The sequence below is a fragment of the Benincasa hispida genome, chromosome 6, assembly GCF_027475165.1.
Source record: "Benincasa hispida cultivar pf3 chromosome 6, pf3_genome.v1.1, whole genome shotgun sequence".
NCBI lineage: Eukaryota > Viridiplantae > Streptophyta > Magnoliopsida > Cucurbitales > Cucurbitaceae > Benincasa > Benincasa hispida.
Genome location: NC_143483.1, coordinates 38,774,619 through 38,791,001, shown reverse-complemented (window position 1 = coordinate 38,791,001; position 16,383 = coordinate 38,774,619). Strand labels below are relative to the sequence as shown.

At 36.2% G+C, this 16,383-nt stretch overlaps 1 long non-coding RNA gene across 4 annotated transcripts; it reads right to left on the bottom strand.

Moving 5' to 3' along the window:
• Positions 1 to 3,047: 3,047 nt before the first annotated feature.
• LOC120080565 (uncharacterized) lies at positions 3,048 to 15,454 on the bottom strand. Of its 4 annotated transcripts, none has more exons than XR_016530269.1 (9): positions 15,371 to 15,454; positions 15,171 to 15,233; positions 14,864 to 14,917; positions 14,052 to 14,393; positions 13,795 to 13,890; positions 13,274 to 13,380; positions 13,107 to 13,192; positions 3,348 to 3,445; positions 3,048 to 3,263 (listed from the first exon to the last, which is right to left on the bottom strand). It is a non-coding gene; the product is annotated as an uncharacterized LOC120080565 (long non-coding RNA). The 4 variants fall into 4 exon arrangements; XR_016530267.1 differs by having other exon boundaries at positions 13,795 to 13,915; positions 15,371 to 15,451; XR_016530268.1 differs by having other exon boundaries at positions 13,795 to 13,915; positions 15,190 to 15,233; positions 15,371 to 15,431.
• Positions 15,455 to 16,383: the final 929 nt, after the last annotated feature.

Sequence of the window (16,383 nt, the reverse complement as noted above, 5' to 3'; positions counted from 1 at the left end):
AAATAGTTTATAGTCCAACTATAAACTAACACCTCTCGGGTAGTGAGAGGTTAACAATTTAATGTTCAAGACTCAGAATCAGTTATTAAAGGTGTAATTTATCTACTTCCCCTAAAGACGAGAAGGAGTGAATTCCATCTTGTGTAGTTGTGTTCCCAGCTTCCCACTCAGAAAAATTCCCAAAATGATAGGTTAGTTGAGTCGACTAATCTGGCCACTTTCACCCATACAAATCAAAGGATCGCCCTCATAAACAGGAGTTCACAACTCACTCAAGATGGTCAAGTCACCTACGGTCATCCTAGTGAAATGTAAGTCTCTTCTATCAACAGTGTTATATAGAGAGTCTATTCATTTCGTGGTCAGGTCTTATATAAACTTTTTGTATGGAATACCTCCGTTTGCATGTAGAGAATAATCACGATCAGATCATTTGTAGCACTTTACAATAATTGTAACATCTAGAAAGCGGGTCATATTCGTAGTGTCACTAAGATAAGGTACCCAGTCTTATCCATATATTTTATACCATTTAGGTTATCATTTAAACATGATCCACTTGTATGTCTCCACATGCATGTTTAAGTAACATCAGAATAACCTTAGATCTTAGTTTATTGGATTTAATTAATACAGTTTAAACGTCAATAAAATACCTCTCATTTTATTAGATATATAATTTGTCTTTACAAACCACAAGATACATGATATTTAGGACATAAACTCCAACATCGTTATCTATCGCGGTCTATCGCAGATAAACTGTGATATTTTGTTATATTTGTAAATATTTTGATTCATTTTCCTATATTTGAAAATAGTCCTTATAATTAGTTAATGAAAATTTAATTATTGTGACTTAATTAGACTATTAATTGACCATTTTTAATTATTATTTTTATAAAGTAAGATGACTTTTAGATGTATTTTGTAAATGTATGTGTAAATGTTTATACGAGAGCGGAAATTTAGAAAAAAAAAAAAAGAAAAATAATCACAAAACAATATCAAATATTGGTAATTAGTTACAAAATTAAAGGAGACAAAATATTTGCTTCTAAAATAATTATAAATTGTTTATTATAAAATTTACATGTCTAATATAAAAAAATGACCTTGGGGCGTCTAATCCAAAATCTTGATAATTCTGATAGAAATTAAAAATATTTCTCTCATATCATTGTGGATTTTTGAGAAAAATGATGTTACCCCCAATATCTCAGTCGTTTACTCGATTTTATGGATATTTCAGCGAAATGTCGCGATATTTTCATCATTCATTGGAAATAACAATGGTGTGTGAAACTATACAATTGATATGTAATTGGACCATAAAATCGAAAAAAACTTAACTAAGCTAATGTAGCTAATTACTAAAAAAAATTGAATTTTTCTTGAAATTTCGAAGTTTGTCGAAATTTTCTCGAAATGGGGGAAAACAAAATCCTCCCTGACAAAATTTTGAGGCCTTCAAATTGAAATCTCGAAATTTCGAGATTTTCATCAAAATTTTAAACCATAGTTGCCACCACCACCTTCAACGAAGTCGTCGCCTAGAACTTCCATACACTTGTCATCATTGGTAACGACATCGAAGGCAAGAGGAAACAAAAGAGTTTGTTTTTGTTTGGGAATTTTCAGGAGCCGAGTTCGTGGTTTTCCCGATGGTGGTCGCGCAATAAAAAAAATGATTTACTTATTTTTAATATTTTTTCAATAAAATAACAAAAAATACCTATAATATTGAGCAACATGTGTCTTTTAGGTGTCGAAATTGTTTATAGTGGTGATTGAAACAGAAATTTTACCGATAGTGTAAATTGTTACATTTGTTTACATTTGAAGTTTTAAAGTGATAAAATTTAAAAGTTAGGGTTAAAAGTGATACAATCTACCAATTTTGACGTCAAAAATATTTTTTCGTTTAAAATTATAGGAATTATATTAATGTTACATACACCCATGACTAAATTGTTATAAGTTTGAAAGTACATACTTAATTCATTGCTTAATGAAATTTATGGACTAGATTATTATATGACGAAGATTGTTTGTTAATCAAAGAAGGTACCATGTACTTTTGTTTTGCTAATGTATTGTCTATAGTGTTTGTGTTAGTAATCACATTATATTGTTCCAACATGGTCTATATTTTTATTTTGAACCACCATTTTACTATTTTTGTACAACTTCTACTCATGAAGACCTTATTGTGTGAATGAGGGACTGCTTTGATACGCCGAATTGAGTTTATACCAATAAAATTTTACCAATTCTGGAGGTTTTCCCTATAAAAAGAATATACATTTTCTTAATATATCAAAAACCACAATTAAAAAGTAAACATCACTTCAATTTTGCTTTTACTCCTATACAAATATTAACATTAAAATTTAACTCAAAATTAAACATAATTATGCATTTGCTCCTATACCAATGGTAACATTAATATAAAATTTAAACATAATTGTGCTTTTATCTATATACCAATCCCAAACTTACAAAACTTTAAGTACAATTACACATGCAACAAACAAACAAAACAATTTAAGGTTAGACCTACGATTTCCATTCCCAAACCATTATAGGGGTACAAACAATTTTTATTGGTCTATTAAAAAAGAACAAAAACTTACTTTTAAGAAACTTTGCTATATTGGGGAGTGTTTTTAACAGTTGAATAAGGAAGAGTTAAAAGTCCGGTTAATATTGGAGACATTTTACTTAAAACTATACGTAAACTAAGTACATGAGAATAAAGTAACAAAACTCATGAACATAAACTCATTGAGAAACAAACTCATGAAAGGTTAGTTAGTAAATTAACTTATGGAAGACTAATGAACTATGTACAAGGAAATCGAATTAAGTGAAATAATTGATTAGTAAATGACTCAAGAGATTCTTGCACATAGAAAAAATCAAATTATGTTGATAGTTTTAAGTAGTAAGTAGTAATATTTTCTTACATACTTGAGCAAGAGGTTCATAAAATGTCCACACACAGGATCTTGTTTCTCATGTTACCAAAGTTAGTGGTCAAAAAAGAAAGATACGTAGTTCCTTTGTGTTGAATGAACTCAATATTCCAATACAATCTGTCTTGCACTATATGAATAATTAAATGAATAAATACATCATACAACAAAGATCAAAAGGATTATATTACCCCTGTGAAACAACACACATAGTACTAAAAAGAACGAACCCATCTCACATTGTTGCTTACCAATTAATACTTGGATGTTAAACTGACAGTACACCTGACAATAAGCAAGAGAAAAATACAATAAACAAAAAATGACAATTAACATATAAAAATAGAAGTATAGTGTTACAGAAAGAACCGAAGACAAGAAATAAAGTTGCAGGCAGTTGAATGTTGTCGTCTTCTTTCTGTTATGTTTGTTATAACTACTAGAGCTTCTTCGTTGACATTGAGTGTCTGTATAAAAAGAAAACGAATGTGAGAAGAACGATAGAGAGAGCAAGGCATTTATTCTGTAATAAATTTGAAGAAGAAGTAATAAAAGAAACCCTTTCAATTTGCACAAACGTAGGCCTTTGGCCGAACCACTTAAATACTTGTGTTCTTTCTTTCTTTCTCTACGATCGTCTAGCATTTACTTAAGTATCGTGTACACGATCGTTTAGCTCCGCATCACATCGTCTATACGATCGTCTAGTACCATAGTTGTTGTCTATACGATCATTTAGTTCTTCACAACTATCGTCTACACGATTGTCTAGTGATTCTTACTATCGCTTACATAATTGAACTATCGTCTAGTTCTTTGGAGCTTTGTCTATACGATTGAGCTGCCTTCAAGTAAATGATTGAAGAGTTTTGAAGCTCGAAGCATATAGCCTTCCCTGAGTCTTGAAGTGTACTTAACTGTTAATTCTGAGTAGTTTGTGACTGCAAACAAGAGTATCATACTTATCTAAGACAACAAGTGGTATCAGAGATCAGAGAACAATTCAAGACAGATCCAAGATACAAATTTTTGCATACTTCGAATCAGATAAGTCAATCTTGAAGTTCAAAAATGGCTACAACCAGGTATGAAATCGAGAAGTTTGATGGAAAGACAAACTTTGAATTATGGAAAGCGAAGATCAAGGCAGTTCTGGGACAGCAGAAGGCACTTTTGGCCATTACAGACCCTGCAAAATACCCTAAAATAGTCATCGATGCAGAGAAAGAGACAATAGAGGTGAATGCTTATGGAACCATTGTCTCAAAATGTCACATATAATGTTTTAAGGCAGATTATTGCCCAGCCTATTGTTTATGCCCTCTGGAACAAATTGAACGTGATTCATCTCAACAAAGACTTGCCTAATAAAGCTTTCTTGAGGGAAAGATTTTTCACATACAAGATGGATGTTGCAAAGTCCCTTACTGATAATTTGAACAAGTTCAAGAGATTGTCAACAGAATTTAGATAAATAGGAGATAATATTGGGGAAGAAAATGAGGTTTTTATATTACTTAATTCTCTACCAGAATTATTTAAAGATGTCAAGATAGCCATGAAGTACGGTAGAGAAAGAATAACTACAGAAACAATCATTTCAGCAATAAGAATCAAAGAAATAGAGTTACAAATGAGCAAGAAAGATCAGCAAGGAGGAGAAGGCTTGTTTTCAAAGAGGAAAACAAATAATAATAGGAAGGGCAAGCAGAATGGTGGTGACAAGTCTAAGATCAAGTGTCATTTTTGCCATAAGCTTGGACACATGAAGAAAGACTGTTATGCCTTGAAGAGGAAGTTGAAACAACAAAACAAGGGAGGAAAATAGACTGAGGCTATTGTGGGGGGAAATTCCCTTGTGTATTCAGATGTCTTGGTTGCAACTGAAGATAGTGGAGAGCAGAATTCTATGGAGACTCAAGACTGGGTGATAAATTCTGGTTGTTCAGTCCATATGACACCATCTAAAAGGTAGTTTTGTACCTACAAGAAGTGGGATGGAGGGCTGATCTACATGGAAAATAATAATACTTGCATGGCTGTTGGAATAGGGTCTGTTTCCTTGAAGATGCAAGATGGTTCAGTAAAGTTGATTAAGAATATGAGGCATGTTCCTATATTGAAGAGGAATCTCCTATCATTAGGGATGTTTGACTCCATTGGCTATGAAAACAGAGGAGTTGGAGGTACTTTTGAAATAATTATAGACTCAAAAGTAGTATTGGTGGCAACAAAAGTTAATGGCTTGTATGTCATTAAAGATGTGCAAATGGAACATTCAGCCTTGATGGCAAATGATGAAGAACATACAGAAGATGAGCTATGGCACAAGAGGCTATCTCATATTAGTGTGAGAGGGTGATGAAGGGCAGGAATGCACGTCATTATAGGCCTTTTATTTACAATTATGAAGGTTGTTAAGTAGAATATATGGCGATTATGTTAGGAATTCATGAGAAAATGAGTTTGCATCAATCGACATTAAGAATCTCGGTTAACCTACTTTTATGCGTTATTATGCGTTCAATTGTTTATTTTTATAGCAACCGTAGAAAGCGATCGCATGCGTGGAAGCCAGGCTATCGCAAAGACGACCGCATGAGGGGATCTCCCCATCGAAGAGACGAACGCATACGTACGACGCATGGATGTTGCAACCATTAACCACGTGCGTCCATCGCATAGAAGTTGCGGAAGTCAAGCGAATGCGGTCATCACAGAGAAATTGCGGCTAAAGAATAATAATCATAATAGAAGGATGACCGCAAGGTTGGTGGAATGCAACATGAACACATACCTTAGGAGTATTAAAAGATGATGTTGACATTTCACCTACCACGCCGTTAGCAGCAGAGATTCAGAAAAGGACCATCGCGCCGCGAGTGTCAGATTTAGAGCAGGTCCATAACTATTGTCGGCGATCAAGCTCTATAAATAGAAGCCGTTGAGAAGAATTTCAAATCATCTAAGGTTTTTCGCCTGAGGCTCCCTACCTCAGGGCGGATCCTTTTGATCCAAACCAAAGCGTGAGAAAATAGCTTGAGAGTTCTTCATCCCCTTCAATCATTCCGAGTGACGACCGAAGCCTTTGCCGGAGATAGAGCTCGAGAGAGTCTACTCCACCACTCATCCATGGCACTACCGCAGCCTTGACACACATCTGCTGGAAGCAAGACATTACTCCTAACTGGCCCTCCATTTCTTTTCTTTCTTTGTATTGTGTTACATTTTGGCTTAATGAATTAATACATTTTGTGATCAATGCATTTCTATATTTCCTTCGATTCCATCTCCATCTTCATTTACTTAGTATCCTTTACTTTCATTGCATCACTGAGTAAGATTGCTAGAGTATCGTATACTTAATCATGTGGCATAGAGATATGAAGTATGTAGCAAACCATCGGGAGGTGTGTGTTGTGCGAGTGTTGTGGGAAAAACTTATTTGCTTAGTGTGAAGTTGTAGCAACGCTTGTCTATAAACGGACGCAATGCTAGTCTATGAGTATAATCAGTAGCAACTAACTGCTCGGGAGGGTAAATGGTTGGTTGCATTAAGCAATGTAAGCAAGTGTTTACTAGAGATAGGAATAATCTTACGTCAGCCAGGTTTATGCGATTACCTTGTCTTATGAGCGCATCATTCATCATTTAGGCAGACTTGGGAGAGTAGTCTAAAAACCAAATCTAAGACTCGAGAGAGCGGATTAGATCGCATAAGCAAGAATGGGAAACTTAGGAATAAGCTCCGTTTTCTACTACACAGCGTATGCACCCTTTAAATAGGATATGGTGGTATGCGGTCATATAGAGGCTTAGAAATAAGCTTCTCGACACTATCGCATATACATCACATGCATCTACGTCAAGTGTGTATAGCATGATCACATAGCTTGCGTTTGTTGAGGTTGCCCTTGCGGTCAAGCTTAGTGTTGTAATGAAGATATCCTCACCTTTTCATCTATTTTTCCATGCATTTACTACGCGTTAATAGTTGTCGTGTCTCTACCTCTCAATCATACTTCACCGCTTAATCTGTTAGTTAGAAGTAGGAGTAGTTCATAGCTTATCACCCTCATCATTCTTTTATTTATTCGCCGCAAACACATCACCGCATACATTTAACTACAAGTCCCTGAGTTCGACCTCGGATCACCCGAGAAACTTGCGTTCTCGTTATACTTGGCGAGAGTGCAAGAAAACTTGTGACAGGATTGCATGGTCATTGCATAAGAGATCAATGCATACATTTCATCCTAACACATGACCACCGACGCATGAGAACCAACGCATAACCTAAGATATGCATTGCATAATTACGTTCACAAATTTATGCCACCAAGTTTTTGGTGTCGTTGCTGGGGACTTGGCAGCTAATAGTTTGTTGAGTTTTATGTTTTTGCAGGCAACCTTTTTACCTTGGGAGTATTGTAGCTTGTGCGACCAAGTTGCAAACAGTATTGAAGTGTAGGCAATGCGCCGAAAGCCAGTATTGACCCCAAGATAGAAGGGCAATCAGTCTCATGAGCATAAGGTAGTTATAAGTGCATGACGACTAATATGCGCCCAACAATTGTCAGAAGTTCTAATGGTCAGGGTGAGCCTCTTGACCTAAGTAGTTGAGAGAAATCTCCTGCATGGAAGACTCCTTGTAGTGACATCACTCCAATTTCTCTAGGGACGTCTTCTACTCTATCTTTACCTTGCTTTCCTAGTTATTTTATTTTTATTGTTATTTTGGATATGCGGCTGCTTCCTTAGTTGTGGTGCATTTGCTCCTTGTAGATGTAACAATAATTCTCCTTAGTGCGCAGTACAACGGAAGAATCCTCCCCATCATTCAATGCATGGCTTCGACCGCATGAATTTCAAAGCATGGTCGCAAGTGTGTTCTACTTAAGGTTTTTTTCTTGTTATCTTTTATGCATTATCCTTTTGAAATTCTCTTTGTCTGATTTCTTTCCTTTGTGATGTCTCTATGATGGTACGTATAATTCTCTACATCTGCCAACTAAGTATCATAAGGCTCTCCTTACTTTTAATAGCTTCTTCAAAATTTGACAGTCTAATTTTTATTATGTGTAAACATCTGTTCAAACATTTGTTACCGCATTCCTGTTGAGTTTTTCTTTAGCTTTGCGGTGAGAGCACTGCCAACCTCTAAGTTTGGGGGTGGCAGCGATCCCGAAGAATTGCGTTCACTACATTTTGATGCTATTTAATAAAAAAAAAATTGGGCATAACAACTCGACTTCCAGCGCAATGAGGAAACCCATGCTGATAAGAGTTAAGTTATGAAAGGCACTTACCCATAGTTACATGTCCGCATGACACACATGGGGGCAAGCCAAAACGAAAGTAAGTCTACAGGATCAATGCATAAGTGCAACTCCTCTGTCTGGCGCAAGCCAAATCAAGCAAGACAAGAGTTGAGTTGAATATGGCACGTAACCGAAGTTGGCTGTCTGCATGACACACGTAGGAGCAAGCTAAAACGAAGGGCGTAACTAGGTTAAACGCCGCATTTGAATAAGAAATCGCAAAGCTTTGAATTGTCTCAACGAATGCATTCTTAAAAGCTAAATGAAAAATTGCGGGGAATGAATAAAAAGTTTTTTAGCAGAGGCTTGCTAAATTTAAGCTTAGAAAAAATCTTTTTGAAGAAGCAGCCAAAGTAGAGGAGAGCGTTGCTACTATGGTTAGAGGTAGGAGTAAATTATATTTTGGGAGGCTGGTCATCGCAAAGGAAAGCCTGGGGGTGAATTGTTAATTTCTTGAGTATAAGGCATGCTTGAGGACAAGCATGATTCTAAATTTGGGGGTGTGATGACGGGCGGTCTTTTATTTAGAATTATGAAGGTTGTTAAGTAGAATATGTGGCGATTATGTTAGGAATTCATGAGAAAATGAGTTTGCGTCAATCGGCATTAAGAATCTCGGTTAACCTACTTTTATGCGTTATTATGCGTTCAATTGTTTATTTTTGTAGAAACCGCATAAAGGATCACATGCGCGGAAGCCAGGCTATCGCAAAGACGACCGCATGTGGGAATCTCTCCATCGCAAAGGAGAACGCATACGTTCGATGCATGGATGTTGCGGCCATTAACCGCATGCGTCCATTGCATAGAAGTTTCGGCCGTCAAGTGAATGCGGTCATCGCAGAGAGATTGCGGCTACAGAATAATAACCATAATAGAAGGATGACCACAAGGTTGATAGAATGCAACATGAACGCATACCTCGGGAGTATCAAAAGATGATGTTGACATTTCACCTACTACGCCGTTAGCAGCAGAGATTCAGAAAAGGACCATCGCGCCGCGAGTGTCAGATTTAGAGCAGGTCCATAACTGTTGTCGGCGATCAAGCTCTATAAATAGAAGGCGTTGAGAAGAATTTCAAGTCATCTAAGGTTTTTTGCCTGAGGCTCCCTACCTCAGGGCGGATCTTTATGATCCAAACCAAAGCGTGAGAAGATAGCTTGAGAGTTCTTCATCCCCTTCAATCATTCCGAGTGACGACCGAAGCCTTTGCCGAAGATAGAGCTCGAAGAGTCTACTCCACCGCTCATCCATGGCACCACTGGTAGCCTTGACATACATCTGCTGGAAACAAGACATTGCTCCCAGTTGGCCCTCCATTTCTCTTCTTTCTTTGTACCGTGTTACATTTTGGCTTAAGGAATTAATACATTTTGTGATCAATGCATTTCTATATTTTCTTCTATTCCATCTCCATCTTCATTTGCTTAGTATCCTTTTTTTTTATTGCATCACTGAGTAAGATTGCTAGAGTATTGCATACGTAATCATGCGGCATAGAGATATGAAGTATGTAGCAAACCATCGGGAGGTGTGTGTTGTGCGAGTGTTGTGGGAAAAACTTATTTGCTTAGTGTGAAGTTGTAGCAACGCTTGTCTATAAATGGACGCAATGCTAGTCTATGAGTATAATCAGTAGCAACTAACTGCCCGGGAGGGTAAGTGGTTGGTTGCATTAAGCAATGTAAGCAAGTGTTTACTAGAGATAGGAATAATCTTACGTCAGCCAGGTTTATGCGATTACCTTGTCTTATGAGCGCATCATTCATCATTTAGGCAGACTTGGGAGAGTAGTCTAAAAACCAAATCTAAGACTCGAAAGAGCGGATTAGATCGCATAAGCAAGAATGGGGAACTTAGGAATAAACTTCATTTGCTACTACACAGCGTATGCACCCTTTAAGTAGGATATGGTGGTATGCGGTCATATAGAGGCTTAGAAATAGGCTTCTCGACCCTATCGCATATACATCGCATGCATCTACGTCAAGTGTGTATAGAATGATCGCATAGCTTGTGTTGGTTAGGGTTGCCCTTGCGGTCAAGCTTAGTGTTGCAGTGAAGACATCCTTACCTTTTCATCTATTTTTCCATGCATTTACTACACGTTAACAGTTCTCGTACCTCTACCTCTCAATCATACTTCACCGCTTAATCTGTTAGTTAGGAGTAGGAGTAGTTCATAGCTTATCACCCTCATCATTCTTTTATTTATTCGCTGCAAACATATCACCGCATACATTTAGCTACAAGTCCCTAAGTTCGACCTTGGATCACCCGAGAAACTTGTGTTCTCGTTATACTTGGCGAGAGCGCAAGAAAACTTGTGACAGGATCGCATGGTCGTTGCATAAGAGATCAACGCATACATTCCATCCCAACACATGACCACCGACACATGAGAACCAATGTATAACCTAAGATATGCATCGCATAATTGCATTCACAAATTTACGTCACCAGAGGGTTGCAAGTTCTCTCAAAATAGGGAATTCTTTCTAAAAGTGTTGGAGACAGCTTGAAATTTTGTGAACATTGCATACATGGCAAGGTAACAAGGCAAGGCTTCCCTAAAGGACAACACACCTCCAAGGAGATACTTGAATATGTGCATTCTGACTTATGGGGGCCAGCTCACTCTTCATATCTAAGTGGAGCAAGGTACTTTCTTTCCTTTATTGATGATTACTCAAGGAAGAGTTGTGTTTACTTTCTATCCAATGCTCTTTTGCCTAAGAAATATTGGGCCGAAGTTGTTTCTTACACGATTTACACTCTAAATAGGTGCCCACATTAGTCAATTGAGCTGAAAACTCCAAAAGAAAGGTGGACAGGACAGCCTTCCAAGCTGAAACACTTGAAGGTGTTTGGATGTATAGGCTATGTGCATCAAAGCCAAGGTAAGTTGAAACCTAGGGCTGTCAAATGAATGTTTTTAGGCTTTACACCGGGAGTGAAGGGTTATAGACTATGACATCCTGTTGAGAAGAGATGTGTTAATAGTAGAGTTGTTGTGTTCAAAGAAAATGAAATGTTTATGATGTCCGAGCAACCATCAACATCTATGTTAAAGACTAGTAGCACAAGGTTTGAGGTGGAGCCTCAAAATGATCGAGGAGTTCTCAAAATCTAGATGTTGAAGGTGATGACACTACTGAGACTAATGAACTTATGTCAAGTGAACAAGTAGAGACACATGGAGATTTATAGAATTATTCCTTAGCAAGAGATAGAACTAGAAGAACCATTGTACCTCCTTCAAGATATCAAGAATCTGATTTTGCTAGTGTTGCTTTAAGTGTTGCCATTTCATTAAGCAACAATGAACCCACCAGTTTTGAGGAAGCAACTAACAGCCCTGATGCTAGACAGTGGATTGAGCTAATGAATGATGAAATGAAGTTCCTCAACCAAAATGATACCTGAAAACTAGTACCTTTGCCTAAAGAGTACAAACCTATTTCATGTAAGTGGATTTACAAGTTCAAAGAGGAAATTCCAAGGGTTCAAAAGTCTAGATTCAAGGCAAGACTAGTTGCTAAAGGTTCACACAAAAGGAAGGGATTGATTACACTGAGGTCTTCTGTCCAATGGTGAAACATACATCCATTAAGCTACTCCTCTCCTTAGTTGTTCAAAAGGACTTGGAGTTAGACCAATTGGATGTGAAGACAGCCTTTTAACATAGATTATTGAATGAGACTATTTACATAAAGCAACCTCAAGGATATGTGAAGAAAGGAGAAGACTTGGTATGTTTACTAAACAAGTCTATCTATGGGCTCAAACAGTCACCTAGGTGTTGGTATGAGAGATTTGATGAAGTAATCTCCAAAATGGGATCAAGAGAAGTTCCTATGATTGGTGTGTCTATACAAACTCTAAAAGCTTCAAGGAACCAATTTATCTACTCCATTATGTAGATGATATGCTGCTGACCAGAAGTTCCAAAGAAGAGTTAGGGCAAGTCAAGATGCTCCTAAAGAAAGAGTTTGACATAAAAGACCTAAAGGAATCTAGAAGGATTCTAGGCATTGAGATTGAAAGAGATAGACGACATGACAGATTGTATGTGAATCATTCAGAATATTGTGGAAAAATACTGTAGAGGTTCAAAATGGAAGATGTTAAATCAGTTGGCATTCCACTTGCTCCTCATTTTAAGCTCTCAAATGCAAACAGTCCTAAAAGCACAAATGAAGATCACATAAACCATATGAAGGTTGTTCCTATTCCCAAGTAGTGGGATCTTTTATGTACCTAATGACTTCAACCAGACTAGATCTGTCCTATGCTACAAGTTTGGTCAGTAGGTACATGGCAAATCTTGGTAAACGACATTGGGAAGCAGACAAATGGATACTGAGGTATCTCTATTCATCAAAGGAAGCAAAGATCTTTTATAGATAGAATGAGCCTTCCAATGATGAAATGTATGGCTATGTGGATGCTGATTATGCAGGGGATTTGGAAAGGAGGCACTCACTATCTGATTATTTTTCCTATGGGGAAACAATCTGATAAGTTGGAAGGCTAGTTTGCAGTCTATTGTGGCTCTTTTTACAATAGAGGTTGAGTTTATAGCACTGTTTAAGGTTGTGAAAGAAGGTTTGTGGCTGCAAAGTTTATTAAACGATTTCGGCATTACACAAACAAATGTGAGAATATATTGTGGCAACCAGAGCACAATCTACCTATCTAAAAACCAACAGTTTCACAGTAGAACCAAGTACATTGACATCAAGTACCATTTTATCAAACAGGAGATTGAGAAAGGGGATATTGAGGTAGTAAAGATACATACCTCAGATAATGTTGCTGATATACTGACCAAAATAGTTCCACTAAGCAAGCTTGGTCGATGCTTGGACCTCCTCGGGTTCAAGTTACCTGAAAAAGGTTAGCTCAATTCAGCTCAACAAGCAAAGAGGGAAAGGTACTCTGAATGCTTACAAAGGTGGAGATTGTTACAGAAAGAACTGAAGACAATAAATGGAGTTGCAGGTAGTTGAATGTTGTCGTTTTCTTTCTGTTATGTTTGTTGTAACCACCTGAGCTTTTTCGTTGACATTGAGCGTCTGTATAAAAAGAAAACGAATGTGATAATAACGATAGAGAGAGCAAGGCATTCATTCTATAATAACTTTGAAGAAGAAGTAATAAAATAGACCCTCCCGATTTGCACAGTGAACATAGGCCTTTAGTCGAACCACTTAAATACTTGTGTTTTTTCTTTCTTTCTCTACAAACATCTAGCATTTACTTAAGTATCGTGTACACAATCGTTGAGCTCTGCATCACATCGTCTATACGATCATCTAGTTCCTCAGCTGTCGTCTATACGATCGTTTAATTCTTCACAAATATCGTCTATATGACCGTTTAGTTCTTCACAACTATCGTCTACACAATCGTCTAGTGATTCTTACTATCGTTTACATAATTGAACTATCATCTAGTTCTTTGGAGCTTCGTCTACAAGATTGAGCTACCTTCAGGTAAACGATTGAAGAGTTTTGAAGCTTGAAGCATACAACCTTCCCTGAGTCTTGAAGTGTACTTAACCATTAATTTTGAGTAGTTTGTGACTGCAAACGAGAGTATCATACTTATCTGGGGCAACATATAATGATATGGAATAACAATGAGTAATCTTGATGTTATGTCATCACGCCTAGGGATAAGATCATAACACTGTGTTGTTTCAATGAGAAAAAAATACATACATAACGGCTGAACCTTAAAATACCTGGTTTGTTGCAACTTTTTTCATCCTACAAAACTCTTTCTTCATCTAAGATTGAAGCAAAGAAGAAGGTTTGTTCTATTTCTTGCTCTTAGTTGTTGTAAGCAAAATGGATTGATCTTTGCCTCCGTGTTGAATTTTAACGGTTGTTTGATTGACCAAACCCAAAACACCAAACCCGAAACACACAAGAAGTGAGGATTTTGAGAGCAACATGTTAATGGTAACACAAAACAACCAATATACAATTTTCTCACCTTTACCAAATAAGAGAAGGCAAAGCTGAAGCAATCGAAGGCAAACTTTGGAGAGAGCATTAACACACTAGTAGTATAGAAAAAAGCCCTACAAAAACTTCACATTAAAACTAATCATATTAACCATATTTCTGTTCAATAAAGTTCTAAAAAAGCCATACTTCTTCCTTCTTGCCTTCAGTGAAGAACTTATACGCCCCATAAAGAACTAAAACCCATCCAGTCCAAGACACAATCACAAAGTGTGAATATAAAGTAATATATGTAGTGCTTATAGAAAAACAATGTAAGAAATCAATCAATTTAAATTCAAATTAACTTCGGATAATAATAGGTTAAGCTAATGAGCCATATGGAATAGGCAAGCTAATTCAAAGTGTTGAAGAGGTTGAAGAAATTAGCATTGTTATACAATCCCAGTTCATACTTGGAATGGAACTAAGAAAAAACGTGTTCTGAAACTTTGTATTTAGTTTAACAAAATGATACTCAATGAGAAATTGACAATTGAAGAAGCTCCGAAAGGGCACAAGTTAAAAACAGAGAAAAACTACTTACCTAATAAGTGTTTTGCCCCAAAATCGATTCCAATCCTCACGCGAAGATCCCAACCTAGCACAAAAACCACAACTAAAGTTAGCAATCCCAAATCTTCAAGACTACAAGTGAATACAATGATCCAAAAATGGTTTTGGAGCCTTAATACTCCCCAAAAATTCACCAAAAGACCTTTAATCCTATTGTACGATATTTTAAAAGTCTGCAAAATTCAAATCTAGCATCAACGCATTATGGTTAATTCAAAACTTTTACCAAACTCTCAATAGATTTTCAACAACTACAAGAAAATCCCACAAAAACTTACCGAAATAACTAGGACAAACCTTAGCACTGCTAGACAGTATCTAAAACTTCAAATCTCTCAAATCTAGCATCCAAACATTATGGATAAATTAAAGTCCAAACCAAAAATTAAATTGAATGGAAGAAAAAAATTGATAATTCAGGATGGTGGGAAATAAAATTTAATTGGGAAACGAAAATGGGAGAGGGAAGGAAACAAACTGTTTTTATAATGTTTGTGTTTAGAGTGTTTAGGGTACTGAGTTTAGTTCATATATCAGAGCAGTTTTCTTTACATAAATAATTTGTTTTTATAGTGATTATTTTTATATAGAGCTTTTTCATTCAATAATTGTAACTTTGATACATGTCATGAAATGCATGTTTTTTGTCTTTATTTTGATACTTTCCCTAATTGAAAATAGTGAATTTCATGTTATATACCCCAATATGTGGTCCTAAATTGATAAAGTAATCAAAGATTAGTTAGCTATCTAAAGTATTTTTGTACTAGTTTAAGTTGATTTTTACGAACTTTTACAAGGATTTTTTTTTTTTTAACTATTTTGCAGATTTTGTTGACAATGCACCCACATTGCCAAAACATGATGCACTCGTATCAAAACCCTAGCTAATTTTCATAATAGTACTCGATCGTCCACATTTGCTATTTTCCTGGTCCTCAGTCGTTTTTCAACGTTGAAATTTGCTGGAAGACATTCAGAACAACCAATATATATCCCTAAAATGTAATTATGCGATAATGACCCTATTACTATCATGTTACATGGTTGGCACAAAAAATATATATTGCACTTGGTTTTATTGTTTTTTATTTTTTTTAAGTACACATGTATTATTAAGAGTTTCTAGGGTTTAGGGTTTACTTTTGGATCATAAATTTCAATATTTTTTAATTTAAACAATCATTTCACAAATTTGTGTGTGTGACGTTTCTAGTTCACTTGGACATAATTATATTGGATTCATTAGGAAAAAACAAATTTGGATTTATATTAATGGTCATGCTTTACATGGTTGAAAAATATGTAACAAAGATCACATTCTCCAACCCAGTTATATGATACAATAAATATATATATATAATAACAATTGGCCAAGTCCACTTACAAAAAAATACATAAACACCCATCCAAAAATTCATTATCTGATGGATATATTCAACAACTTACGTCTGCCTCCCACTCTCCAATTCATACTTATCCTATTGTCAT